This window comes from Phyllostomus discolor, chromosome 1 (assembly GCF_004126475.2).
Source record: "Phyllostomus discolor isolate MPI-MPIP mPhyDis1 chromosome 1, mPhyDis1.pri.v3, whole genome shotgun sequence".
Classification (NCBI taxonomy): Eukaryota; Metazoa; Chordata; class Mammalia; order Chiroptera; family Phyllostomidae; genus Phyllostomus; species Phyllostomus discolor.
In genome coordinates, this window is record NC_040903.2 from 146,059,997 (window position 1) to 146,086,904 (window position 26,908).

General features: G+C 37.7%; 1 protein-coding gene across 22 annotated transcripts in view; it reads left to right on the top strand.

Annotated features, from left to right (window-relative positions):
* The first annotated feature begins 12,700 nt into the window (after positions 1–12,700).
* HNRNPC (heterogeneous nuclear ribonucleoprotein C) overlaps positions 12,701–26,908 on the top strand; it is a 64,281-nt gene continuing 50,073 nt past the window's right edge. For 3 of the 22 annotated variants that reach the window (XM_036030743.1, XM_036030762.1, XM_036030685.1), the window contains exons 1-4: positions 12,709–12,856; positions 13,472–13,515; positions 17,532–18,057; positions 18,662–18,759. The gene's annotated coding sequence lies outside the window, so the exon portion shown is untranslated. Of the gene's footprint in view, positions 12,857–13,471; positions 13,516–17,531; positions 18,760–26,908 lie in introns of those variants that run through there. The other 19 variants (XM_036030693.1, XM_028504267.2, XM_028504260.2 and 16 more) reach the window with 14 other exon arrangements.

A 26,908-nucleotide genomic window follows, 5' to 3' on the forward strand; every position in this document is an offset into this window, starting at 1 on the left:
ATGAAGCTAGCCAGGTTGCCATAGATATGCAAAATCTCCCAATCCCTGTGCTCCATTTCTCCCATCCCCTAAACCAGGTTTATGGGGAATATTCTCTGAACACCATTACAATAGTGCTGCCCAAAATTATGAAGTAGGCCAAGTTTGTGCTTGGTAATCTTGCTCTCTCTTTTCTGAATCTATGATTTTTGTTTATTTTTTAAACATTTCCTTTTACCCCTTACAGGCAACCAGTTACTTCCTATTTTATCCTTGACTTTGTCATTACATCTTAGAGTGAGTGGAGAATATTTCATATTTTTTCCACTGGGCTTAATGTACTTTATAGAAAAGCAAAATTTGCCACATTGAAATGTATCTCTCTGGAATGAGAATTATTTTATTTTATTTTTTATTTTATGTTCAATTTTTTAAATTTTATTAACTTTTCTGTTATGTTTTTAGTATATTTTATTGATTATGCTATTATAGTTTTCCTATTTTTTTCTCCCCTTCATCCCCTTCTGCCATGCACCACCCTCCTTCCAGCATCCCCCTGTTTTGGTTCATGTCCATGGGTTGTACATACAAGTTCTTTGGCTTCTACATTTCCTATACTACTCTTAACTTCTCCCTGTCTATTTTGTACCTACTATTTATGCTTCTTATTCCATGTACGTTTTCCACCATTCTCTCTACTCCTCCTCCCCACTGATAACCCTCCACATGATCTCCATTTCTGTGATTCTGTTCCTATTCTAGTTGTTTGCTTAGTTTGTTTTTGTTTTTGGTGTGCTTGTTAATAACTGTGAGTTTGTTGTCATTTTATTGTTCATAGTTTTGATCTTCTTTTTCTTAGGTAAATCCCTTTAACATTTCATGCAATAAGGGCTTTGTGATGATGAACTCCTTTAACTTGACCTTATCTGAGAAGCACTTTATCTGCCCTTCCATTCTAAATGATAGCTTTGCTGGATAGAGTAATCTTAGATGTAGGTCCTTGCCTTTCATCACTTGGAATACTTCTTTCCAGCCCCTTCTTGCCTGTAAGGTTTCTTTTGAGAAATCAGCTGGTAGTCTTATGGGAACTCCTTTGTAGGTAACTGTCTCCTTTTCTCTTGCTGCTTTTAAGATTCTCTCCTTATCTTTAATCTTGGGTAATGTAATTACAATGTGTCTTGGTGTGTTCCTCCTTGGGTCCAACTTCTTTGATACTCTTTGAGCTTCCCGGACTTCCTGGAAGTCTATTTCCTTTGCCAGATTAGGGAAGTTTTCCTTCATTATTTGTTCAAATAAGTATTCAAATTCTTACCCTTCCTTTTCTCCTTCTGGCACTTCTATGATTTGTATGTTGGAATGCTTAAAGTTGTCCCAGAGGTTCCTAAGCCTCTCCTCATCTTTTTGAATTCATGTTTCTTCCTTCTGTTCCAGTTGAATGTTTATTTCTTCCTTCTGCTCCAAATCATTGATCTGAGTTCTGGTTTCCTTCCCTTCACTATTGGTTCCCTATATATTTTTTCTTATTTTGCTTTATATAGCCTTGACTTCCACACTCAATCACTTCTATGAGCATCCTGATTACCAGTGTTTTGAACTTTGCATCTGATAGGTTGGCTATCTCCTTATTGCTTAGTTCTTTTATAGGAGTTCTGACCTGTTCTCTCATTTGGGCCATATTTCTTTGTCTTGGCACAACTGTTATGTTGTAAGGGGTGGAGCCTTAGGTATGAGCCAGGGCAGGGCAACCCACTGTGCAGTGTTGTGCTGTCATATGTGGGAAAGGGGTCAGAGAGGGAACAATGCCACTTGCTTGGTTCTTGTCTCAATTTTAGTCACCTCCACAAGCAAATTGGGCCCTTCTGGTGCTGATTCCCTGATGTTGGGTTTTGTGTACATTCTAAGACACCATGGGTCCATCCAAAGGACTCTCCTGTGAGACTGGGAGTTTCTCCCACTGTCACAACCCCCACAGGTTTTGCAGGCAGAGGTTCTGAGGCTTTAGTTCCCCATGCTGGAACCCTGGGTTGTGTGGTCTGTCTCACTCCCCAGTTTTTCCTCCCAGTTTATCCACACACAAATGTGGGACCACCCAGTCTGCCAGCCACTGCCTCACCTGCCCTGGGCCTCTAGCAGCTACCTTGCTGTGCATACTCTCTGCCCCAGCTGCCCCTCTCCACCCCTCCTACTGGTCTGGATGAATATTTCTTCTTTAACTCCTTGGCTGCCAGACTTCCATATAGTTCAATTTTCTGGCAGTTCTAGTTATTTTTTGTTTTTAAATTTGTTGTTGTCCTTGTTTTGGTTGTGCAAGGAGGCAAAGTGCATCTACCTATGCCTCCATCTTGGCCAGATGTCCTGGATGATTTCTATTTTGGCTTTTATATATGTTGTATTTTATTTATTTATTTATTTATTTATTTCCTCACCTGAAGACCTTTTTTTTTTTTTCATTGCTTTTAGAGAGAAAGGAAGGGATTAAAGAAGGGAGAGCAAGAAACACTGAGAGGGAAGCATCAATTGGTTGCCTCTTGCACATGCCTAGACTAGGGATTGAACCTGCAATTTAGCTATTTGCCCTGACTGGGGATCAAACCTGCAACCTTTCAGTTAGGGGACAATGCTCCAATCAACTGTACCACACTGTCCAGGGCTATATGTTGTAAGTATTTTAAAACAGCATGGAAAATTTTATATCATAGATCTATGCTGCTCAACACAGTAGCCATTAGCCACATGTGGTTTTTAGACCCTCGATATGTAGCTAGTGTAACTAAGGGACTGCATTCTTAATATTATTTCCTTTTCACTTTTTCTTGTAGTTTTAAAAGACAACTTTACTGAGGTATATTTTACACATACTCATTTCAAGTTTAAAATACAATGATTTCTTTTAGTAACCTCACTGGCTAATGCAACCATCACCATAATTCAGTTTTCAGACATTTTCATCCCCAATTTTATTTGCTTTAAACTTAAATTTTAAAGGAGGGGGGTGGGGCGATAGGAGAGGGTAAAAGGAGGATAAATAGTGACTGAAGAAGTCTTGACTTTAGGTAGTAAACGCACAATACAATATGCAGATGATGTATTATAGAATGGTACACTTGAAACCTATATAATTTTTTAATCAATGTCACCCCAATAAATTCAATAAAAATATTAAAGAATAAAACCTTTCTACCATTGCATTATTTTAAAAATTTAAATTTTAATACTAATACTTGATTCAGTTATTGGAAACCTTTACTCACAGAAGCTTAATAAGGCTTTCTTTTGCTCTTCAGCATTTGTTAGAAGGAAAGGGACTTAATGGTCTCTTCTTATTGTTTGAATCTGCCAATTGAAATGCAGGCTATCATGTGGTTTACCTTTCTTTGTGATATTATTGTCCCAAATTCTGCATTTTATACATTCCCAAAGTTTACCAGCCTTTGACCTTTTGCTATACCAGAAGGGAATGGTAGTCAGGGTTCTTTGGACCTGAGGTAGTAAGCAAGAGAGTAAGTTCTGAGGTTTTAGGCATCTGTATATACACTGAGATGACAAAAAGGCAGTATTCTGGGTGGAATTGTGGAATAGGTAGTAACAAAAGATAAGTTATTCTATTGGAAATATTTCTCAAACATTAAGACGGGTGTCCAAAATTATGTATAAAAAAGTCCCTGTGTAAATTGTATAATGATCAGTCATGTGAAAGATAATTACTATATGAAATGTAATTTCGTAGTTGAAAGAATCTGGGCCAGATAATTTATATATTATTTTTATAACATTTAGATATTTACTCAAAAGATCAATTTATTCCATAATAGTAAAATAAGCACTAATTATGAAATGTAAGACTTATCAACTGAAAAGCACTTTGTAGCCTGTACAAAGATTAGCATAATGAAAAATGACCCCAGGATAAAATCTTATGCTTCAAAGCCAGAAGGAGAACAGATGGCAAGTGTGTTTAAGAAGGCTTAACCTATAAGAAACCAGATTTAGGTCATTACTACAATGAAAATTAAAAGGTGAACAAAGAGACAAAGGAAAAAATGGAGAAAAACACTAGTAGTGTTGACATAAGAACTGTCCAAACCTGTAAGAATTTTCATGAGTTTCTTTGAGCCCAACTGACAACATTTTCTGGGAAGCAATATCTTAACAGATTTTGAAAATGGCAGTTTTACCATTTATTTTATACATCAGAATCAGAGGGTAGTCTGTAAGGGGGTTAGATGAAATTGATTGATGATACATCAGAGAGGCAGGAGAAAGCAGAGCAGGGAAATTTACAAGATTGGATAAAAAGTTAATAGACACGTACCCTTTTTACAATGGTGGATATAGGACAGGTAACAATGAATATTTATAGCACATAGCCTTCACCAGGTAGCTCAGTTGGTTAGAGTGTGGTCCTGATATGCCAGAGTTGCAGGTTCAATCTCTGGTTAGTCATATATAAAAATCAACCAACGAGCTCTGGCTGGTGTGGTTCAGTGTACTGAGTGCTGGCATGTAAACTGAAAGGTTGCCAGTTCAATTCCTGGTCAGGACAAATGATCAATGTTTCTCTCCCTCTCTTTCTCCTTCCCTTCCCCTCTCTCTAAAAAATAAAATAAAATATTTTTTAAAAAAAGAATCAACCACTGAATGCATAAATAAGTGAAACAACCAATGGATGGTTCTCCCTTCCTCTCTCTCTCTCTCTCAAATCAATAAGCAAAAAATATTTTTGAAAATTTACCACACATAAAATAGGATGAGGGAGAACAAGATAATAGGAAGGGGTTCTGTGGTCTCCAGTTCTGGTTGGAGATTGTGCCTTGAGGGGTCTGGAAAAGGGGATTACTTTGACAGGCTAAAGGTATGCTATGTTAGATGCAAAAGACAATACACAAGCTCAGTTAAGGTAAAGATTAACCATTGTCAAAAAAGATAGATACCTAGGACTAACTACCTGACAGGACCTGCTTTTATTAAGAAGTTTCAATTTCAGACCATTCTCTGTTGCTACTTTCAGTCCCTGAGTTTGTAAGGCCTGCCATGCAGGCCTCTTCTGAGCTTGTCAGATTTAGTATGTGGCCCCTTTTTCATCCACAGTAGGAAGGGGTAAAAAGAAATTGAGGAAATAAAGAAATAGAAAGTCTTTTTAAGTAACTTATTTTTATAATATCTCTTTGAAGGGACAGGGGCCTATGTTACATGTCTCAAGGCACCGAGGGAGGAACAAAATTTCATCTACCCTCAAGGTTCTTCTGGCTGGTCTAATAATCAAATAGAAAGGAGAAAGATTAGCAAGAGCCAATAGCTAAAGTTAATACATATACATGTAAATTTAATACATACATGTGTATACTATGTAAGACTGAACATAATGTAATATGGATGTTACATTATAGTTGCTTCACTGCTGATTAAGGAACACATTTTTTAAAAAGATTTTATTTATTTATTTTTAGAGATGCAGAAGGGAGGGAGAAAGGGAGAGAAACATCAATGTGTAGTCGCCTCTCGCATGCCTCCAACCAGGGACCCAACCCACAACCCAGGCATGTGCCCTGACTAGAAATTGAACCAGTGCCCATCTGGTCCGCAGGTTGCACTCAATCCACTGAGCCACACTAGCCATGGCTTTATTTATTTATTTTTTATAGAGAGGGGAAGGGAGGAAAGAAGAGGGAAGGAAATATCGATGTGCGAGCAAAACATCTATCAGTTGCCTCTCGCATGCCCCCAACTGGGGACCTGGCCCACAATCCAGGCATCTGCCCTGTCCAGGAATCAAACTGGCAACCTTTTGGTTCACAGGCTGACACTCAGCACTGAACCAAACCAGCCAGGTTGGAGGGCATTTTTTACAATAGTTTGTTTCACATACATTTTGCTGCTGGTGAAACTCCGACCCAGTCAAACACATAAGTAAAAAATACATTTGATTTTTCCATTAGTTTTTAACTAAGCAATTGAAAACATTTTGTTGTTATCTATCCTGAATACACCTATTTGCTTGTGCCAGAAAACATTGTATATGTAAATGACTGTGAAATAAGAAAAGATTTTTAACCATGGGAAGAAAAATAATTAGGATTTTCCACTTGGGAAAACCTTATATTTATTAATAACTGTGTAATGGTTACATGTATGCACTCTAAAATTAGACCTCCTAGTGTTAGACTATTTAGCCCCACTAGATGCACTGACCTTAAGCAAATTAGTTCACTGTGCTTTAGTTTCCTCATCTTTAAAATGGGGATAATAAGAATTAATCATAACTCATGACACCCTGGCTGGTGTAGCTTAGTGGATTGAGCACGGGCCTGTGAACCAAAGGGTTGCCAGTTCGATTCCCAATCAGGGCACATGCCTGGGTTGCAGGCCAGGTCCCCAGTTGGGGACATGTGAAGGGCAACCACACATTGATATTTCTCTCCCTCTCTTTCTCCTTCTCAATAAATAAGTAAATAAATACATAAATAAATAAATAAAATTAAAAAAATAAGTCATGACACCATAAAAGTCCTGGAGGAGAACATAGGCAGTAAAATTCCAGGTATTCCATGCAACAATATTTTCACTGGTGTGTCCCCTAAAGCAAGGGATATAAAAAAAAAGAATAAATAAATGGGACTTCATCATATTAAAAAGCTCTGCACAGATAAAGAAAACATTAGCAAAATAAAAAGGGAACCAACTATATGGGAAAATATATTTGCCAATGATGCCTCAGACAAGGGTTTAATCTTCAAAATATATAAAGAACTCCTGTAACTCCACACCAGGAAGACAAAAAACCCAATTAAAAAATGGGCAAAGGACCTGAATAGGCACCTCTCCAAGGATGACATACAGAGGGCCCATAGACATATGAAAAAATGCTCAACATTACTAGCCATCAGAAAAATGCAAATTAAAACCACGACGAGATATTACCACATACTTGCCAAAATGGCCATTATTAATAAATCAACAAACGACACCTGCTGGCAAAGTTGTGGAGAAGAGGGAACCCTAATGCACTGTTGGTGGGAATGTAGACTGGTGCAGCCATTGTGGAAAACAGTATGGAATTTCCTCAGAAAACTAAAAATGGAACTGCCTTTGGACCCGATAATTCCACTGCTGGGATTACACCCTAAAAATCCCGAAACACCAATTCAAAAGAACCTATGCACTCCAATGTTCATATTAGTGTTATTTACAATAGGAAAGTACTGGAAATAGCCTAAGTGCCCATTAAGTAAATTAGTGGATCAAAAAACTGTGGTACATTTACACAATGGAATACTACACAGCAGAAAGAAACAAGGAGCTCCTATGTTTTGCGGCAACATGTATGGAACTGGAGAGCATTGTGCTAAGTCAAATAAGCCAGGCGGTAAAAGACAAATAAATACCTTATGATCTCACCTATAAGTGTAACCTAATCATTGAAACAAAAAAGCAAGCAAAATAGAACCAGAGGATCAGAAACAAAGAACAAACAGACAGTGACCAGAAGGGAGCGGGGGAAAGAAGGGGAAGGGTCAAGTCAAAGAACATGTATAAAGGACCCATGGAGAAGGACAATGGGGAGGGGACCAGTGAGGTGGAGAAGGGAAGAATTGAATGTGGGAGGGGGACTGGATAGGGCAAGGGAGAGCAATGAGGGAAAATGGGGACAACTTTAATTGAACAACAATAAAATTTTTTTTAATAAAATGGGGATGATAAAATTACCAAATAAACTAATTTATGTCAAATACTTAGAAAAGTGCTTAACACATGATATGTCCTCAATGAAAGTTATCCATTATCTTTATTATTATTAATATGAAGTGGTCAGTAATACTTATAATCAAATACTACTCAACCTCAAAACCACTAAATGGATGTCCTGATTCAGATTTTTTTAAACACTCTAATTTTTTAAGCTTCATAAATAAAGACTTTTTTGTTTGTTTAATTTTTAGTTCTTTGTAAAAAATATTTTACATATTTATTTTTAAAGAAAAGGGAAGGGAAGGAAGGACATATTTATACATGAGAGAAACATTGATCTGTTGCCCCCCAACCAGGGACCTGGTCTGAAACCCAGGTATGTGCCCAAACTGGGAATCAAACCTATGACCTTTTGGTTTGGGGTGCAATGTCCAACCCACTGAGCCACAGCTGTCAGGGCAAGCTTTTGTTTTTAAGCTCAGAGTTCTGGTCATTAAGAAAAAGAGATGAATGCTAATATTGTTCACACTTCTTCTGTCTCATTGAAGGATATCAATTTTCAGAGAAACTCTGATAACATGTAGTTAATTTTTAGCATTCATAGGTACAGTTATAGAGGCCCTGTATAAATCACTGTCTTCCAAAATATCAATTGATAGAAATATTTAATACTCCCAGATAGGAGTTTGCATTTTCACTTAAAAGTCACTGAGATTAAAAAGCAAAATTCAACTGAGTAATATCTAATTGGCTTTGTTAAACAATTCACAAATGAGGCAGTGCCTCCCACCTATCAACTAGAAGGGCTTATGGAAGGGGTGTACAAAATGGAAGTTTTTATAGGAGAAAGGCTGGGGCAAGGAAGCTATTAACCAAAAGAAAAGAACAGATAATATGTGAGCTGGGACATCTTTTCTTTGGGAAAAGAAACCCAGAAGGCTTTTTATCATGCAGATAGCCTCTTCTTTTTATGGGGATGGAGAAGAACCCTGTGACAGATTACTTTACTGGTACCTCAACAGGATAGTCCATACTGGATGAGTAAGATTATGTTTCTTGGAGAGGTTGAAATTGCATTTAGATCAAGTATTAATTCTAGTTTTGGTATCATGGGCTTTTAGCACAAGTGACATCATTTTGGGTCTTTGTGGTTTTCTATTTTATTTTATTATTTTATTTTTATTATATTTTGTTTTATTTTTAAAGATCCAATTGGTTTTATTGAATGTTTTCATTAATTGGGAAACACCCCATCTAGTAATCAGAAAAGTGTTCTTAGGTGTTGTACAAAATGTATGTGTTGTTGGTGAAATGGCTGTGGTTTTCTCTTTAATAAGACAATAGTGAAACCCTGGCTGGTGTAGCTCAGTGGATTGAGTGTGGGCCTATGAATCAAAGGGTCACTGGTTTGATTACCAGTCAGGGAACATGCCTGGGTTGCGGGCTGGATCCCCGACGTGGGGCACGTGAGTGGCAAACACATATTGATGTTTCTCTCCCTCTCTTTGTCCTTTTCTTACTCTCTCTGAAAACAAATAAATAAAATCTTAAAAATAAGACAATAGTGAAAAACTAAAAACAACCACAGAGGATTGGTATTTATTATTTTAATTTTTAAATTTCTTTAGCTTTTTATTTCTTTTTTCTTACATTATTGCTATTACTTTTTTTAAAGATTTTATTTATTTATTTTTAGAGAGGGAAGGGAGGGAGAGAGAGAGAGAGAGAGAGAGAGAGAGAGAAACATCAATGTGTGGTTGCTGGGGGTTATGGCCTGCAACCCCAGCATGTACCCTGGCTGGGAATCGAACCTGGGACACTTTGGTTCCCAGCCCGCACTCCATCCACTGAGCTACCGCCAGCCAGGGCTTATTGCTATTATTTTTTAATCTTCATCCAAGGATATTTTTTTCATTGTTTTTAGAGAGAAAGGAAGAAAGAAAGTGAGAGACACAAACATCGATGTGAGAGAGAGGCATTGATTGTATGCCCTCTGATTAAGTGCACACTGACTGACTGAGGATCAAACCTGCAACCTAGGTTTGAGCCCCGACTGGGACTCGAACCCCTGACCTTTCAGTCTATGGGACAAGGCTTCAACCAACTGAGCTGCAATGGCCAGGGCATATGAAATACTTTTTAAATAAACTGCAATGTGACAGTTGAGCTGAGCATTAAGCATGTTAAGGATATTTTCCCTCTGATTACTTATTCAAAGTTGACAATTTGGAAAATAAATAACACAAGGAAAAAAAAATCACACGCAGTTTCTCCATGGGGAGAGAACCATTATTAACACTTTAGTATACTTTTTCTTACATGCTTTTCATTTTTGCTATTTAATTTAGCCTAAAGCAATACTCACAGGCATGAGGCAAAACAAAAACAAAAACAAAAACAAAAACCAAACTCAATAACAGTATAGAAATGCATACAACTGAAAAAAGCTGTTACCCAAGTTCACTGCCACCAATCCAATGCCAACAGGATGCCCACATTTGGGGTGTGGTGAAGGGGAATTTTATTCAAGTGAAGCTGCTCAAGAGTTACAGCTTCTGCATTACAGCCAAAGAAGGGGAAATACAGTTTAAAGTGTGCTCCACAAAGACCTTGGTGAGGCTGGCTTATATAGAATGAAGGTCCTGCCTGTGGTCCCTGAATGATACATTTCTATGCAAATGAGGCCTCCAAATTCAAACAGGTTGATTGGTCCAAATAGCACTATTTGCAATTGATCAGAACTGCTCATTCTGATTGGCCATTACTGGTCTGCTCAGATTAGTCTTTATTGATGTGAATAAGGGTATAGCTGTGAAGTTCCAATTAGATTGAGAAGATTTTAGTCTCATTGGTTCAAACACAATACCAGGAGCTTCTTTATAAGGGTCAGATCAGATGGTTAGGAATACAGTGCAAGAGGCTTGACTGCCCAGTTTGTGGTTTTTCTCTGAAATGCAATGTGGAGTACATGAAAGGCCCTCTGCAAACAACAGCTGCTAGACCCTGATTATAAATTTGGGACCAGTCCACCATAAGGAGTCCTTTTTTCTTTTTAGTTTTGTATTGATTTTTTAAAATTTATTGATTTTAGAGAGAATGGGAAAGAGGGGGAGAGAGAAAGAAACATTAATTTGTTCCTATTTGCATTCATTAATTGACTCTTGTTATGCGCCCTGACCAGTGATCAAACCCACAACCTTGGCATATGGGGATGATGCTCTAACCAACTGAGCTATCCAGGGAAGGCCGACAAGACAAATTCCTTCTTAGGGCTCAATAAAGTAAACATTTTACTCCCCAAATGTATGTTGAAATAAATTTGTAGGCTCAAGATGGAGCTGCTCCTGCCAGGGTGTCCCCTCAGCAAACCTGAGTTTCCTCTGCTTGACCAGAAATCCAGTCCTCTAATCACCAAGGGCCATACAACTCTCAGCACTTTGTTGTTCCTTGATTTTTCTAAGATCAGATAATCAACTCCAGACATTATACCCTGTTTCTGCTTTGCCCTTTTTTTTAATTTATATTTTTATTTTAATTGTTGCTCAAGTACAGTTTTCTGCCTTTTACCCCCATCCCAACTTACCCCCCCAGCCTTCCCCACCTCCCTCCCATTTCCACCCCACCTTGTAATTGTCCATGTGTCCTTTAGACTTGTTCCTGCAAACCCTTCCCCTGAAATTCCCTCCCCCACTCCCCTCTGGTCACTGTTGGCCTGTTCTCAATTTCAGTGTCTTTGGTTATATTTTGCTTGTTTTTTTTTTTAATTAGATTCCTGTTAAAGGTGTGATCATATAGTATTTGTCTTTCACCGCCTGGCTTTTTCCTTTAGCATAATGCTTTCCAGCTCCATCCATGCTGTTGCAAAGGGTAGGAGCTCCTTCTTTCTTTCTGCTGCATAGAATTCCATTGTGTAAATGTACCATAATTTTTAGTTTCCTTGCGAATCTCTCTAGAATTTGTAACTAATTAAAAACTAATGCATCAAACTGTATGCACATATACCTATATCTCTTAAAATGTATACAGGTATATTTGCATTATCAAATGTTCTGCACCTTGCTTTCCCTAACAACACAGAAATCTCCCTCATTCCTAGTAGAGCTGGTCCTATTCCATTGCCTGTACAACTGCTATAATATAACCAGAGGGACTAGCAGGGGACAGACGACCTGAGTGAGTTGGTGGGAGACAAGCCATTTCAGGATGAAGGAAATCAAGTCCACAGATTGAGGTGGGGGAAGGGGGAGACAGTAGGCCAATTTGATTGCCATGTATAGGATGAGGGGGCCAGAGGATGGGTATTTCAGGCTAGCATTTTAGATTTGCTTTACTTTTTGTACTGGAGAGGAATAGGGAAATTAGTAGGTTTGGGTGAGATATGGGTTGTCTTAAGATGGGCTTGACAGGCCAAGTGAAGTTTTCCAGGAGGGAGTCTAGAACTGAGAAGAAATGAGGTTAGAAAAACTGCAAGGCTGATTAGTTTTCTACACATGGCTGTGTCTTCACCATTCCCTCCTCGCTCTAAGAAAACTTTTTATCTACACCTAACGATGGAAGATTCGCTGGGTGACTCTCCTTACTCCTAGGCCCTAAGCTAAGGCAGATCTTCACCAGTCCGCTAGCTACAAAAACCCCACCCTCCTTCCCAGCCCCCGCGCAGCGGGAATTCTAAGATTTGGGAGGTCCTTCTATACAGCGCTCTAAGGAGCAAAGATAGGATACCGCAGCCGCCAATCAGACCTCCCAGATACCCGGATGTGAAGAGGTACGCGATACAAAGGCGAGTTTTTACCCTGCGCTTCCTCAAGTGCAGTGGCCAATAAGCATGTCTTAAGAGATGAATGACAGGAAAAATAACCAGTTATAAACTGGTTTTTCTCACGCATGTGGAAATTCTTTTGCTTAGCCTAACCCACTACTGTTGTGATTGGATAGAATTGTGAAGGGCGGCATAATTGTCTAATTAGAAGCGGGAGCGAGAAATAGTACAGCCAATAGGAAAATTCCCAGTAGTGGGGCGGGGATTAGGCCTTCTCCTCGGCGGCAGAGGAGACTCGGGGGCCATTTTGTGAAGAGACGAAGGCCGAGCAGTTGTGGCCGCATTTCTGACCTCCATCAGCAAACGTCTACTCCACGTAGTACCCGGGAGTAGGAGATTCCGAATCGAATCTCTTCTCCCTTCTCCCTCCGGGTAAGTGGAGAAGACGGAAGCAGGGGAGACGGCCTGGATTTCTTAAGGGGGGGGCGCTAGGGGGTGTTCAAGGAAGACGAGGGAACCTTCCCCTCGGTTATCAGGCCTCCATTTATTCTATTTTGCAGTAGGGGATTAGGTCTTATGCGGAAGACAGTTTTGTAGGCCTCGTCCCTTGTGTAGAGTTAACGTAGTGTGCTCTAGGCCACCACCAGCAGGGGAAATGCCTTTTTTTTCGTTTTCTGTGTTAACGGCTGCTTCCCTTTCGTGTTCTACGGCCATGAGGACTCGAGAGAGATCACGAAAGGGAAGATCGAGACTGGTTAATGCAGTTGAAATTCATATAGGGCTGATGCCAATTTAAAAATTGGGCGGGGTTTGGGGAAAGAAAATTACCAAGTAGACGTTGCACCGCAAGCCTCTAAATTCTAGAGCGTACCGCAGGGCATAAGAATAATATAACAATAGATTTAGGTATTTTACTGATGAATCTTTATTTTACTTCTCCCTCTGAGAAAATGATGGGCTCCAAGTTGTTTTTAACTGTTTTTTCAAAAGATTGTAATCTCATTTCTATATTAACAGTAATAATTAAAGCTGACTTTTTATCTGCAGGTTACAAATCACTTGAAACATAAGTTAGTGGAACTTTGCTTGAGGTGGGTATTACTATCTTTCTAAGACAGAAAATAAGGCATAAGGTTGTTGGTTGCCAAGGTCGTATTAAATCAGGAGCAGAACTAGTAAGGACTGTGACCACTACGTTAGTAGTTTTACTCAGCTATTGGAATACTAGGCACTGAAAGTACTGTATTTGAATCCTTACAAGAAGTTGATTACAGCAACCACTGGCAGTGACTGGAAATTTCCAAACTGCATTTGGGAAAAATGTTTAACGAGAATTATATTTATTAGTATAAGGTCCTAAGATGATAAGCTTAAAGTTTGATTTTCAGGATATTTTGGCATTAATTTTCCAAACTACCTAAATTGGCAAGATTCATAACTGTACTTTCAATTAAGCAAGTATCATAGTGCCTACTTTTTGCTAAGTTTATCAAAATCACAGAGGTTACTAAGTATCACATTCCCTTGTACAAGAAATCATTTTTTAAAAAATCATTGGGTAAGATTGAGTTGATTCTAATTTTCATGTCTTAGTTTCACAAATAATGTTATTAACAAGTGTAAATCAATACTGCAAAGTAAATTCACCCCTTAAACTTAACTTGATGAGAACTAAAAGTGCTCTTTTTCTAGATAATGTAATAGGGATCAAAAGCATTTCCTTAAACCTCAACGTGTATATTATTACATGGGCTTAAAACTAAAGTTTATTACTGAAGAATTGTTAGAAATGAGATAAGGGTGGTAATTGCTTAATTTAGGTAATTGTTTACCTAATAAAAGTAATGTTACAAATAAAGAGTATTGTCAGGAATTAATATTTAAGAGCAGTTACTGGTGAGTTGAAATTAATTGATGGGTACTTTACTTGCCTTGCTTGAGGTGTTATATCAACATGTACCAAGGTAACAATTCCTTTGAGTTAATGTCCACCTGGAATGATATGGCCACAGACTTAATATCTGAAACAATTCTAGGTGTTTTCAAGTAGGTGTGCATTAGCAACATTTACATGTTGGACCTAGAGGAAGGGTTTAAGAAGGATGACTAAATTACAGGTCTTCTGACCTTTCTGATGCCACGGGAATGCTTGGTGGTGTTTCCTATTCCTTCTGTAGAGAATTCAAACCTAGCTTATATTTGTAATTAGGTCTCCAGAGGGTTTCAGATAGCATGCAACCTTGTTGTGGATGGAATTACTGTTAGTAACAAGTAATAAATTCCAAAATAATTACGATTATTCTAATCATAAAGATTATTTTAGCTGGTGAAATTGTGAGATGTTAACTGGGGAATATAACAGTTGAAGGAATCTTGAGCTAGGAGTTAAGATAACTGAATTTTATTCCTCCCCTGCTGATTATCTGTCAGGCAAATGAGTTAAACTTTTTGGATTTCAGAGATAGATAGATGTACCTGACACAAATGAGTTATAGGTGTAAGAGATTAAAATAGAAATTTAAGCAATTTCTTTTTTAATTTCTGGTTTCTATAGCTCATTTGTTGCCAGAAGGCTGGAAATGATATGAAATAATTTTGCTATCAAGGCAGTTTTTGTATGTCATTAATAACTGCCTTTAATAAAATTATTTCAGTCTTTAATTTTATTAGTAGTTGTCTTTGGGACAACTTTATAAGTATTTGGTCATATGTAATATGTATATGCATTCATTCTCATTGGGATCAGGGAAGATTATGGTTTTGTACATAATTAAATTTGCTAGAGAATTGGATTGGTGAGAACCAGAACTACTAGATGCATGACTGCATGTGTTCTTTTAGATACTGGAAATTTGGGGGTTATATAAAGGGGAAAAGGATTACTATTGGTGTATTTACCATGATAGGTTATAATTTTCCTGGATTTATGTGAATAATATCAGGAACACATACAAAGCCTTGGTGCCCAACCCTGCTGTCAGTACACTGGAAGAATAAGGCACTTTGTTTATAAAGAATTAGTCTTTAGGTTAATAGAAGTTCCTTGTTAAAGTCTTCGCAGGTCTTAAATATGCACTGACATCAGAATCAGCAAGAGGACTAGTTAAAATATTCTGGGCTCTTTAGCCCCAGAGTTTCTAATTAAGTCAGTCTGGAGTGGGCCCTGAGAATTTGCATTTCTAATAAGTGCCATGTGATACTAGTTGGCAGACCTCCTTTTGAGAATACCCCTTTAGAAGGGATTCAGACCTCCCAGAGGATTGTCAAAGTACAATATAACTATAACTTAGGTATATGGTTATTTACAAGCATTGGAATTATGAGCTAAAGTAGTTTGTTTTTTCCAATCTCGCCCAAGGATACGCTTTTAATTTATTATTAGAGAGACAGGAAGGGGGAGAGAGAAATATCAATTGGTTGCCTCCCATATGCACCCCAGGGATCTAACCCAAAAGCTAGGTGTGTGCCCTGACCGCGAACCATACCTGCAGCCTGTAGGTATAAGGCATGATGCTCCAAACAACTGAGCTTTCCAGCCAGGGCAAGTAGTTGGGTGTTGGTTTTTTTGTTTGTTTTGTTTTGTTTTTGTAATGAGTGGTAGCTCATCAATTTATCGTAACATCTTGGGAGACAAGTTCTTGACTTTGAAAGATGTCAAAATTTTTTAATATTAACTGCTTTTTAAGTTTATGTCTTGTGATGCATGTGCAAAGAATTTGTAGATGAGCCACAGAGTGAGTTTACATATTATGAAAATATTAAGTACCTGGTTCAGGCTATGACTCCAAGAAAGGCCATTGACTAGACATTCCAAACACTGACTTGAAGGAGTTAACATTCAAAAGGGTGTCCATTTTTCTACAACTTTTTCTATAGTTTGTACATTTCCAACTTAACACATCAATCCAAGTGTAAAAGTAACTTACATGTTAGGCCTAAACTGGTCTGCTTTAAAAAAATTTACAGTTAGAATTTTAGACTTAAAGTATCTATTCCCATTGCTGTAATTAAATTTTTAAAAAATTTTTATTTATTTTTAGAGAAGGGAAGGAGAAAGGGAGAGAAACATTGATGATCTTTTTCCTCTTGTACACAGCCTGTACAGGGATCATTCCCTGACTAAGGACCAAACCCACAGCCTAGGCACATGCCCTGACTGGGAATCAAACCAGTGACATTTCACTTTGTGGGACAACACCCAACCAACTGAGCCATACTAGTCAGGTCTCAGCTTAAAATTTTTTAGTTTACTGACATTTGGAGATGAGGATAAAACCTCATGGCTGAATATTGAAATGTAAGTGCAAGTAGTTCATTCTTATTTACTCAAAGACCTACAATCTCACTGTATGTAAATCTTGTTTTCACTGATGACACAGCCAGTCTGTCATGAATGTTGTCTTATAATTCATTCTTGGAATTAGCTACATATACTAGTCTATAATAGTGGTACCACAGAAACAAGAAATTTCTTAAGGAGCATAATTTATTTTTCAAATGTTTTATGACATTAAATATTTAGTAGCCATAAAGTTTTTTTCCCCCTTCATCTCTGGTTTTTCGTTCAGTGAGTGGGATATTGTGCTCCTTGTTTAAAGTATCTTGTTACTGTAGAGCCTATCAGGTGTTGTGATTTGTTCACTGATTGGATTTGAGACTAGATGGTATCTTATGCATCTTCATGGTAGGACATTTTCCTTCGGTCTGTATTGTAGGGAAAACTACATGGACTTAAAAAAACCTGTGAATTTGCTTACCTTCACTAATCTTGATAAGCTCACTTCTTTATTTCTGTTGGCCTGGTTTTTCTATATTTCCCTTGCCCAAACTCGGATCAAGATGAATGTTTGAACTAAGACCTTATATGAGACCCTTAAGGGAATACATGTGCATATTTTAATTTTAGTTACCTGCTTACTGATTTTGGAGAATTGTGGAGACAGTCCCTGGTAGAAGTGATTCTATAGAGGCTCTCCCCATCCCAGTGAATGTCATGCTTTACCAAAATGTGTTAGATGCAGTCAGTGGACAGATGTTTCTGTCTTGGGGTTTAGGGCACAACATTTCTGAGGAACTCTGACTCAATCTGTCCCTTCTCCTTTCACAGGGCAGCAAGGCGAACCCCATCCCTACTCACTGGAGCTCAGCTTTGATTTTTAACCTCCCTATCCCACCCTTCCAGAACACACACATTCCCATTCCAAACTGATTTTATTAAAAAAGACAAAAATCCATTTTAAACATAATGATGCAACTTGGTGTGCACTACGGCAAATTTACAGGTGTTTTTTTTTAATTGTTTCCAAAAACGGGACTTGGATTTAAGATGTAATTTTTAAAATTTCTATTTCTATTTTTCTGCAGCAGTTGGGTTAGAGGAGGAGTCTTTTAGCCTCTCATAAACTGACCTCTCTACTTCCTCGTGTATTTTTAAGATTGATTGATGATGTGGAAAGGGCTTTGCTTGTCTGCTACTGAGAACTTTACCCTTGCGGTTTTTGTGGAAACTGCTTTTGGAAAGAGAAAAGAAATGAACTTTACTGACTTGACATTTTTGCACCTCCCGTTTTTCTAATCTGGGCTATTTTTATTTTTGTTTTTTTACAGTGAGATTTTTTTGATCTTCAGCTACAGTAAGTTATTCCAATTTTTTTTTAACATTTTTCCTGACTTTCCGCTGATTTCCTTTTTATTGTTGTTACTAGTTACTATTATTTATTATTATTATACTTATGATGGTGATGATGGTGATGATAATGACTGATGATTTTTAACCCGATTAAAATCCAGTTTTTCTGAATGTTCATAAGAATTTCTCCGGCCTCCTAAATGACTTTGGAGTTTTGCATCTTGGGAGAGAAAGTGATGGCATTAGCATTTTTAAGTGGATTGATCACATAAACCTTTTCTCTCCCAACCCCACCCTTGCCCTCATCCCCTTCCTCACGCTCGAAAGAATTTTACTGGCTGTTTAAGTCTGTGATCTTATTTTTCCTGATCTTTAACTTAACTGTTTTAGAGCATCTCTGGACGTCTGTATTTTTAATTTTTTTATTTTTGTTTTTTATTTTTAATCTTTCATTTGTTAAATTTTTAAACTGTGCTTCAATAAAATGTGTGTGGTACTACTTAACACCTATGAAGGTGATGGCATTTTCCCAGAAAGCCATCTTCCTCCTGTTTCCCTTGAAATCCCATCCTGATTTTCCTGTACACTACCCCTTCACAAACCACAAGCTGCAGCAACATGGATGCCCAGCCTGGAGCAGCAGCAGCCAGGATGACCTGGAGCCAGGGGGGCCTTCGGAACAGATGCACACCCTTCCTGGGTGATGGTAAGAGGTGTGAGGTCCACTGGTTTCATTGTGAAGACTGGGAAATAACACCAGTGTAAGTTTAGTTGAGGTGTAGGTGATAGCTTCTGGGAATTTTAGGGTTAATCCCTTCGTGTGTTTGCGAGTATCTCAGACATGTTTCCAAGGGAGGCCACTACAGTTTTTTTGTAAACTAATGGAATTAGGAGTATCTAGGTAACTTGGGCTGACTGAGAATTTTTGATAATTGAAAAAAGCAGCTGCACGTTTACATATACTTAATGAAATGGCTTGTTTTAATGATTAGCAACAAAGTGGTTCTTTACTGAACCACTGTCTTACTGTTGCAAATTAATAAAAATTTTCTGTCATTTAGAGTATTTCTTGGGTTTGTGACAACAATTTTGGATTGTATTCTATTGAGACTACTTATTAAAATTTAACAGGAATCAAACCACAAGCTTGCTGTAATATTAAAATGTTGTCTCACTGGAAGGTTTTTAAAAAAGAAAAGGATAGGAAGGCTTTTTAACCTCACAAAGCAGGGAAATCCCTTTAATCTTTGTATACAAATCTAGGAAGATCTAGAGTTGACCTCTTGCAGTAATGACTTGTGGCCTAGCTAGATAATGGGCAATAAAGTGTGTTCCTGAGGGTGATAGGAAGGAGTGAATTTGGTCTATTCACAGGAGTATTGTAGAGATTAGTAAGAATGTGGATAGCCAGAGTTAAGAATTTTTGTAACCTATAGTATTTTACTGACAACAGTGGAATATTTTGATATCTCTAATAGATTTTGAGCTGGGGCAGAATGATTTTTAAAGGCACATCAGTGCTGTGGTACTAGAATCACGTACTCCCCTTACTTGTACTGAAATGGTAAAATCTAGTTAAAGTGAACACTGAAGGCAGCCTTAAAGGGAGACAGAATGGAGGAAAAAGGTTAGGTAAAATTTCCTGAGGTTATCTGGAAAAGGAATGGAAATTTATCTTTTATTAGGACCAAGTTTTATTAATACTCTCTATTCTATGAAATCTGTTAAGCCGTTCTCTGTTATTTTGTGGCTGCTGTTCACTATAGGTTTAGTTTAATTTAGTCCTTCCTAATTCTACCAATGCATTACTTTATGGGTCATATTATTCTGGTTTTGGAGAAACAAAAGGCGTAATAGTCTCAGACTCGGTCCTAGGGAGGGAGACAAATGAGTGAGATTTGTCATATGATTGGAGGTAAATACAGAACCTATAGAAACATGCAAAAATGGGTGCCTAATTATTAAGAGGTCAGGAAACACTAAGAGAAAGGGAGCTAAAATGAGTTTTAGAGACGGCCAGATTATAAATGTTTTAATGTTGTGCCAAGGAGTTTCTATTTTATCCAGGAACCAGTGGTCAGCTATTGAAAGATTCTAAACTGGGGAATGACATTAGATATTTTGGTGTGGAAATGGCTTAGAGGAAGAGTAAGATTTGAAGTAGGTGATAAATGAGGAAGATACTAAACTACAAGGAAGAACAATGATCCCAAAAGCAGTGGTATTTGGATTAGAGAGGATGAGTAACTTCAGGAGGATCTGTGGTGGGTGTGATACGAAGAGTGGGGGATTTGGCTTGAAGAGTGGGGGATTTGGCTTGATGGCCAGCGTTGCAGCTTCTGGGATGAGGATAGTTGTTAGGTAAACAAAAGGGTTAGGGTTAAGAGTAGGAGAAAGCTGTTTAAACAGTGATCTTTGAGATGTTCATGGACACTCAAGTAGAGATGTTACATTCATTAAACATGTGAGTGCTTATTCTGAAAATCATTAGGCATGTAGAGATGACCAAAACATACTGTCCCCTGCCCTCTTTGGTATTACAGACCATTGAGGAGAGAAATAGTGAAATAACACTTTCATAATCTACTGTATTTTGCCATGTATAACCACTCACCTGTGCATAACACACACCCACATTTTCGTACACATTATACATGGGATTATTGTACCCATGTATAGTGTGCTTCCTTATTTTTTCCTCAAAAAATTGGGCAAAAAGTGCGCATTGTACCTGGCAAAATACGGGTAGTTCCATGAAGTGGAAGGACAGGGTGAAATGATGGTAGGGGGATCAGATTTACAATGTGGAGGTGTGAGTTTTCCACCAGTGAAGAGACCCTAATGGAACTGATGGAGAAATTGAGATCTGTAAATGGATTACCATATCTGAATGCATATAATGAGAGAAACAAGCCTCACAGCAAGAAACACTGCTGGAGAATAGTTGCTAAAAATGCATAGGATAATACCAGGCATAGTGTACAGGTCCTAATCAGGTCCTGTTTAAGATCTAGGTTATCTGTTGAAGGACTTGGGATAATGGAGAGATCTGATACCTTTGGAATTTGCTTCTGGCTGTTTTCTGGAGATTGTTAGTAATAAGGACAAAGTACAAGTATTACAATAAGTTACAAGACCTACTGGAGTAGTTGATCGCTTGAAAGTAGTGATCCTAGGCCTGAGGTTACTTGCCCTTATTTTTCAAATGAGTTTTCTTTGTCTGTATTAATTAGGGAACATAATTTATTTGAAGAGGATAGGTTGGTCAGGCTGTTTCTTATTATTGGTTGTTTCTCTGTTGGGTGTCAAATTCATTTTCACCGAGGGCCACATCAGCCTCATGGTTGCCTTCAAAGGGCCAAATGTAGAGCCTCTTGCCCCTAGTTGAGTAGTTACACTTAAACAGTCTATTATTTCGGCCCTTTGAAGGCAGCTGTGAGGCTGTTGTGGCCCCCCTGTGAAAATGAGTTTGACACCCCTGCTCTTAACTGTTGGATCGGGTATGATATAATTGTTTCCCAATAGAAAGGAAAAATGGGGTAGAACTTGAAATCCTTTCTTTTGGATGTAATAATCTGGACATTTTATGATGTGTTCACTTAATCTGCATAACCTTATGTAAATAATATTCACATTCTGGAGATGTGAATGTTGAAGTGCAGAATTTAAATGATTACATAATAAATGGTAAAGCATGGGTTCAGTCCAGACAGTTAAGCCTGGAGATTTCAACTTTTAATCATACTTGATTGACTAGTTTACATATGAAGTATTTAGTACCCCCCCAAAAGAAACTGCTTTGGACTTTTAAAAAATCTTTAAAGGGTTTTAAACTAAATATTGATAGCATGAAGAAGTGACAGAGGTGATAAATTATTGAGGCTAGGTGGATGTAGCTTTGTGGTATAATTTTATAGAATTTTTGGATTTGACAGCATTCTTTTAGAGAAGTAAATGTATCTAAACATTTCTTTAGTTAATTGTATTTATGGGTTTTTGCAACAACCCCAGAGGGATGTTGCTAAATCCACTGGTCATTTTTTAATCCTCATCACTCTTGACCTGTTGGTGTGACTTGACTAGTCAAGTCACTTTTCTCCCTGAAATATATATATATTTTTTAATATTTTATTTATTTATTTTTTAGAGAGGGAAGGGAGGGAGGGGGGGGAGAGAGAGAGAGAGAGAGAGAGAAACATCAATGTGCGGTTGCTGGGGGTTATGGCCTGCAACCCAGGCATGTACCCTGGCTGGGAATCGAACCTGGGACACTTTGGTTCCCAGCCCGCACTCAATCCACTGAGCTACGCCAGCCAGGGCCTTGAAATATTTTTTACCTTCAGGTTTTTCGTCTCCCACTTGGAGTTCCTTCTGTGGTTCAGTACTTCCACTTCCCTTTTCTGTTCACACTCCTTGGGTCATTTCATTCAGTCACATGATTTTACATACCATCCGTAAGCTGACGATCCATCCGTTTTATCACCAGCTTGGGTTTCTATTTTGAATAACGCATAGACTTATCCAGTTACTTATCCATAAGTATATTAACTTAAAAGTCCAAAACTGGGACTCCTGCTCTTCCTTCAGACCAATTGCCTCTGTGTTGTTACCCACTTCAGTTCATGAAACTGCAGTTTTCATGACATTTAGGCCAGACTTTGGTTAGCCTTGACTTTTTTTTTTGTCCAATGCCTCATCTTTGGCCTTGTAGAAAATCTTGTCAGCTTTTAAAATACAACGAATTCACCACCTAGACTGCCATTGCTTGTTCCATTTTCAAGCCACCATTGTCTTGTGCATTGTTGCAATAGATTTGTTTCTTTTGCCCCTCCCCACCAGTGTAGATCAATCCTGTTAGAATGGAATGCTTGAAGTTATGTAAATGTCTAATCACTGTTGTATACCTGAAACTAATACAATATTGAATGTCAGCTGTGCTTGGGGGGAAAAACGGGAAAAGGTATTACTTGCCAGATGTATTACCTGAAAGAGTTTCTGCTTGGAACTCATGTAATAGCTGCTTATTTCAGCCTTACAGTCAAAATTTTTATTGTGATTATCAAGACACCCTATGTGATCCCTTGTGCCCCTCCTCCCTTACTAATAGTACTTTTTGCTCCAGTCACATGGCCTTTTGCTGTGTCTTGAACACACTAGATGTTCTTATCTCAAAGCCTTTCCTTGGGATTTTCTTCCCCCAGACATTCATAAAGGTTCTCCAATTTTAAGTACTTAAAAGCTATGCGTGATATTTTCCCTCGTAGTGTTTCAAGCTTGCCCCTGTCCCCAAACACACTAGCACTTTTTCTTTTTTTTTTTTCTTTTTAAGATTTTGTTTGTTTATTTAGAGAGACGGGTAAGGAGGGAGAAAGAGAGGGAGACAAACATTGGCCTGCAACCCAGGCATGTACCCCGACTGGGAATCTAACCCAACAACCATTTGATTTTCCAGGCCTGCTTTCAATCCACTGAGCCAAACCAGCCAGGGCTATACTAGCTCTTTTACTAGATCACCTCTTACAGAACTTTATTTTCTACTGTGTAAAAATGGGAAGCAACATTGATTACCTCTGGGCAAGGGAAAGGACTTAGGAAGGTGGAAGGAAACTTGCTCTGTGTGCTTAAAGACTGATACAATGAGCAACACAGTGTTATTTTGCTTCTAATTTAAAAATTTGTAGAAATATTTCAATTCTTTTAGTATTCTGGGTATAAATAGTATAACTGCAGGCTCTGTCATAGGGCAGAAGTTAATAGCAGTTTTGGTAATTTAAAAATAGCCTTAAACGAGGTTTGGCTGTGATGAAATGAGTTAACATTTGAGGGCATAGGCTACTGTGTTATGTGTGATGGGGCTGTAATCAAAATCTGGATGAACTTTTATCTTTTTTTAAAAATTACATTTGCCAGTGAGAATGTATAGCTGTTTCTAAGAGATAGCCATAACAAATTAGAAGGACATCTGACTTCTTTCTTCCTACCTAATATGATTTCCAATTTCACCAGTCTGAAATATTCTTCCTTTTTCCCATTTAGATTAACTTATGACTTTTGATTTGATTTTAGAAATGAAATACTGTAGCTCTGGGAGTTAATGGAATCAGTCTTTGGCTTTTCTGACTAGTTTAGAATAAAATTTAGGAATAGGTTAGTGGAGTACATGTTAAATGGAATTTTTCTAGTCCCCTTAGTAAAATTCTGTATTCTGCAAATGATACAATATTCATAGTGCACTATCATTCTTTGTATTAATCCTTTAAGCATAGTCATCTTCATGTATTTTTTTATTTTGGTATTAACTTTAAAAACTTTATGGCTAAAATCAGGGTAGGAAAGTGTGCCTTCCAAAGAAAAATGTTCCCATTTTCCTTGAAAGTGTGTTGGCTTCTTAAATTAGAATTATGTATTTATTTGTGCTTTAAGTTGTAGTTTTATAAGAGGAAGACTGATCAACTGACTTAAAATGATACGAGGTTTTAAAAGAAAGTACTCCACCTTTATTTTACCTTTAAATTAAGCAAGCATGCATGTTCATATAACATTTAGAAAATGCAAACCAGCCCCATAAAAGGGACATATTTCAACCAGCCAAAAGTAAAAGTTTGGGGTTTTTGCATTTATAGACTTTTTAAAAAAGCCATGTCATACAAAGTAGCGTTTTTTTACTTAACATAGACATAATATTAACCTAAGATCTCTTAAAATTTTAATAGCTACATGTGCATACATAGTGTACCATGTTGCCTACTTGTAGTACAGTATTTTACTTAACTAAAAGTCTATTGTTGAGTCCTTATGGTTTCCCACAATATTTCCCTTTTATAAACAGTTTCATAAACAGTTGTATAGTCTTAAACTGAAATTTTCTAAATGCTATTATTTTGTAATCCAGAAATAATTGTTCAAGGGCATGCATGTTCTAAAAACTTTTCAGTCTAGGTTGCTTTCTGAAAAGGTAATAAGTTTATCCATTTACTGGCAATGTGACTACTAATACATACTTTTTCAAGTTGAGGGGAATACACTTTATTTTTTATTTTTTATCCTCACCCTAGGACATGCTTATTGAGTTTAGAGAGAGGGTAAAGGAGAGGGAGAGAGGAGGGAGAAACACTGGTGTAAGAGAAACATTGGTTGTCTCTCGTACATGCCCTGACGGGGAATAAAACCTATGACCCTTTGGTTTATGGTGTGGCGCTCTGATGACCAACTGAGCCGTACAGCCAGGGCATTGACTACTAATAATTAATTTCTACTTTTGTGAATTATCTGGATCTTTTGCTTATATTTACAGGGTTAGACACTGAATTTCGGTGTCAGTAGTGTTTGATAAGTACAAATTGAAGTATAAGAATGTTTTATAGGTAACAGATACGCGAAGTGAAAAATTGTTACCAGGTTGAGTATATTTCTGTGTGTAGTTTGAGATTCACATTCAATTTTTATTCTCAGATATGTGTGTGCATATGTTTGCTGCTATCTTGTTTATATTGTGAAAAATTTCCAAACATAAAAGAGAATTTTTCATTCTTTAACAAGCCCTCAGTAATCTCGTTTCATCTATACTTGGCATCTACCCCTCATATTTTGAGGTAAATCCTTCATATATTTCATCAGTATTTCAGTATGTATTTTTAAAAGGTAAGGACTTTAAAAACATAACCACAATCATCATTTCACACCAGAAAACCCCCCAACTTTTAATAAATATATTGTAAGCCTAAGGTATTATTTTGAGGACTGAGTATGGCATTCCTAATTGTTTTATTTCAACAGGAGTGGTAATATGGATAATGATGGTTTTTTGCTTACATGTTTTTTACTTAGTCCTTTCTGGAATTTGGGGAGTTTTGTTTACTAGAGATAAGTTTTTAAATAATTGAGAAAGAATCCCTGACCAGGTAGCTCAGTTAGAGTATTGTTTGATATGCCATGGTTGAGGGTTTAATCTCCAGGCAGGGCACACATCCAAGAAGCAATCAATGAATGAATAAATAAGTAGAACAGAAAATTGTTTCTTCTAAATTCAGTTTTTAAAAAGCGAGAGAATTCTGGCACTGTTGTCTTCATATTGGTAGATAAAAAACAAGTTCAGGATAACAAAAGATAGAATTCTGCTATATATGCATTTTACTATTAACTATACGAGTTCAGAGTATAATTATATGTTTTGGCTGCTTAGGTCTGAGTGATGGAAAAAATACAGTAATTTAAGTTAGATTTACTTTTTATTTATTTATTTTTCTTTTTAGAGCTGTCAGGGAGCGCAGGGGAGAGGGGGAGAGAGGACATTGATCAGCTGCCTCTCACAGGCCTCCTGTTGGGCCTGCCACACACTTTGGCGCATGTGCCCTGACTAGGAATTGAACCAGTGACCTTTTGGTTTGTGATACAATGCCCATCTCACTGAGCCACACTAATCAGGGCTGGATTTACTTTTTAAAATTACTTGTAAAACATTTCTTTTAAAGAATTTACTTTTTTAGAGAGAGGGAAAGGGAACTAGAAAAGACATGGAGAAACATTGATTGGTTGCCTCTCATGCTCCCTGACCAGATATGAAACCTGCAACCCAGGCATGTGCCCTGACTAGGAATCAAACTGGAGATCTTTGGCTTTGTAGGACAGTGCCCAACCAACTAGGACAAACTTGTCAGAGCTCCTTATAGAATTTTTTGTTGTTCTGGTCCAAAATGTATTTGTTTCCTTTAAAGATTTATTTACTTTTAGAGAGAGGGGAAGGGAGGAAAAGAGGGAAAAACATCAATATGTGGTTGCCTCTCATGCACCCCCCACCTGGGACCCGGCCCACAACGTAGGTATGTGCCCCAACTGGGGACCAAACCAGTGACCCC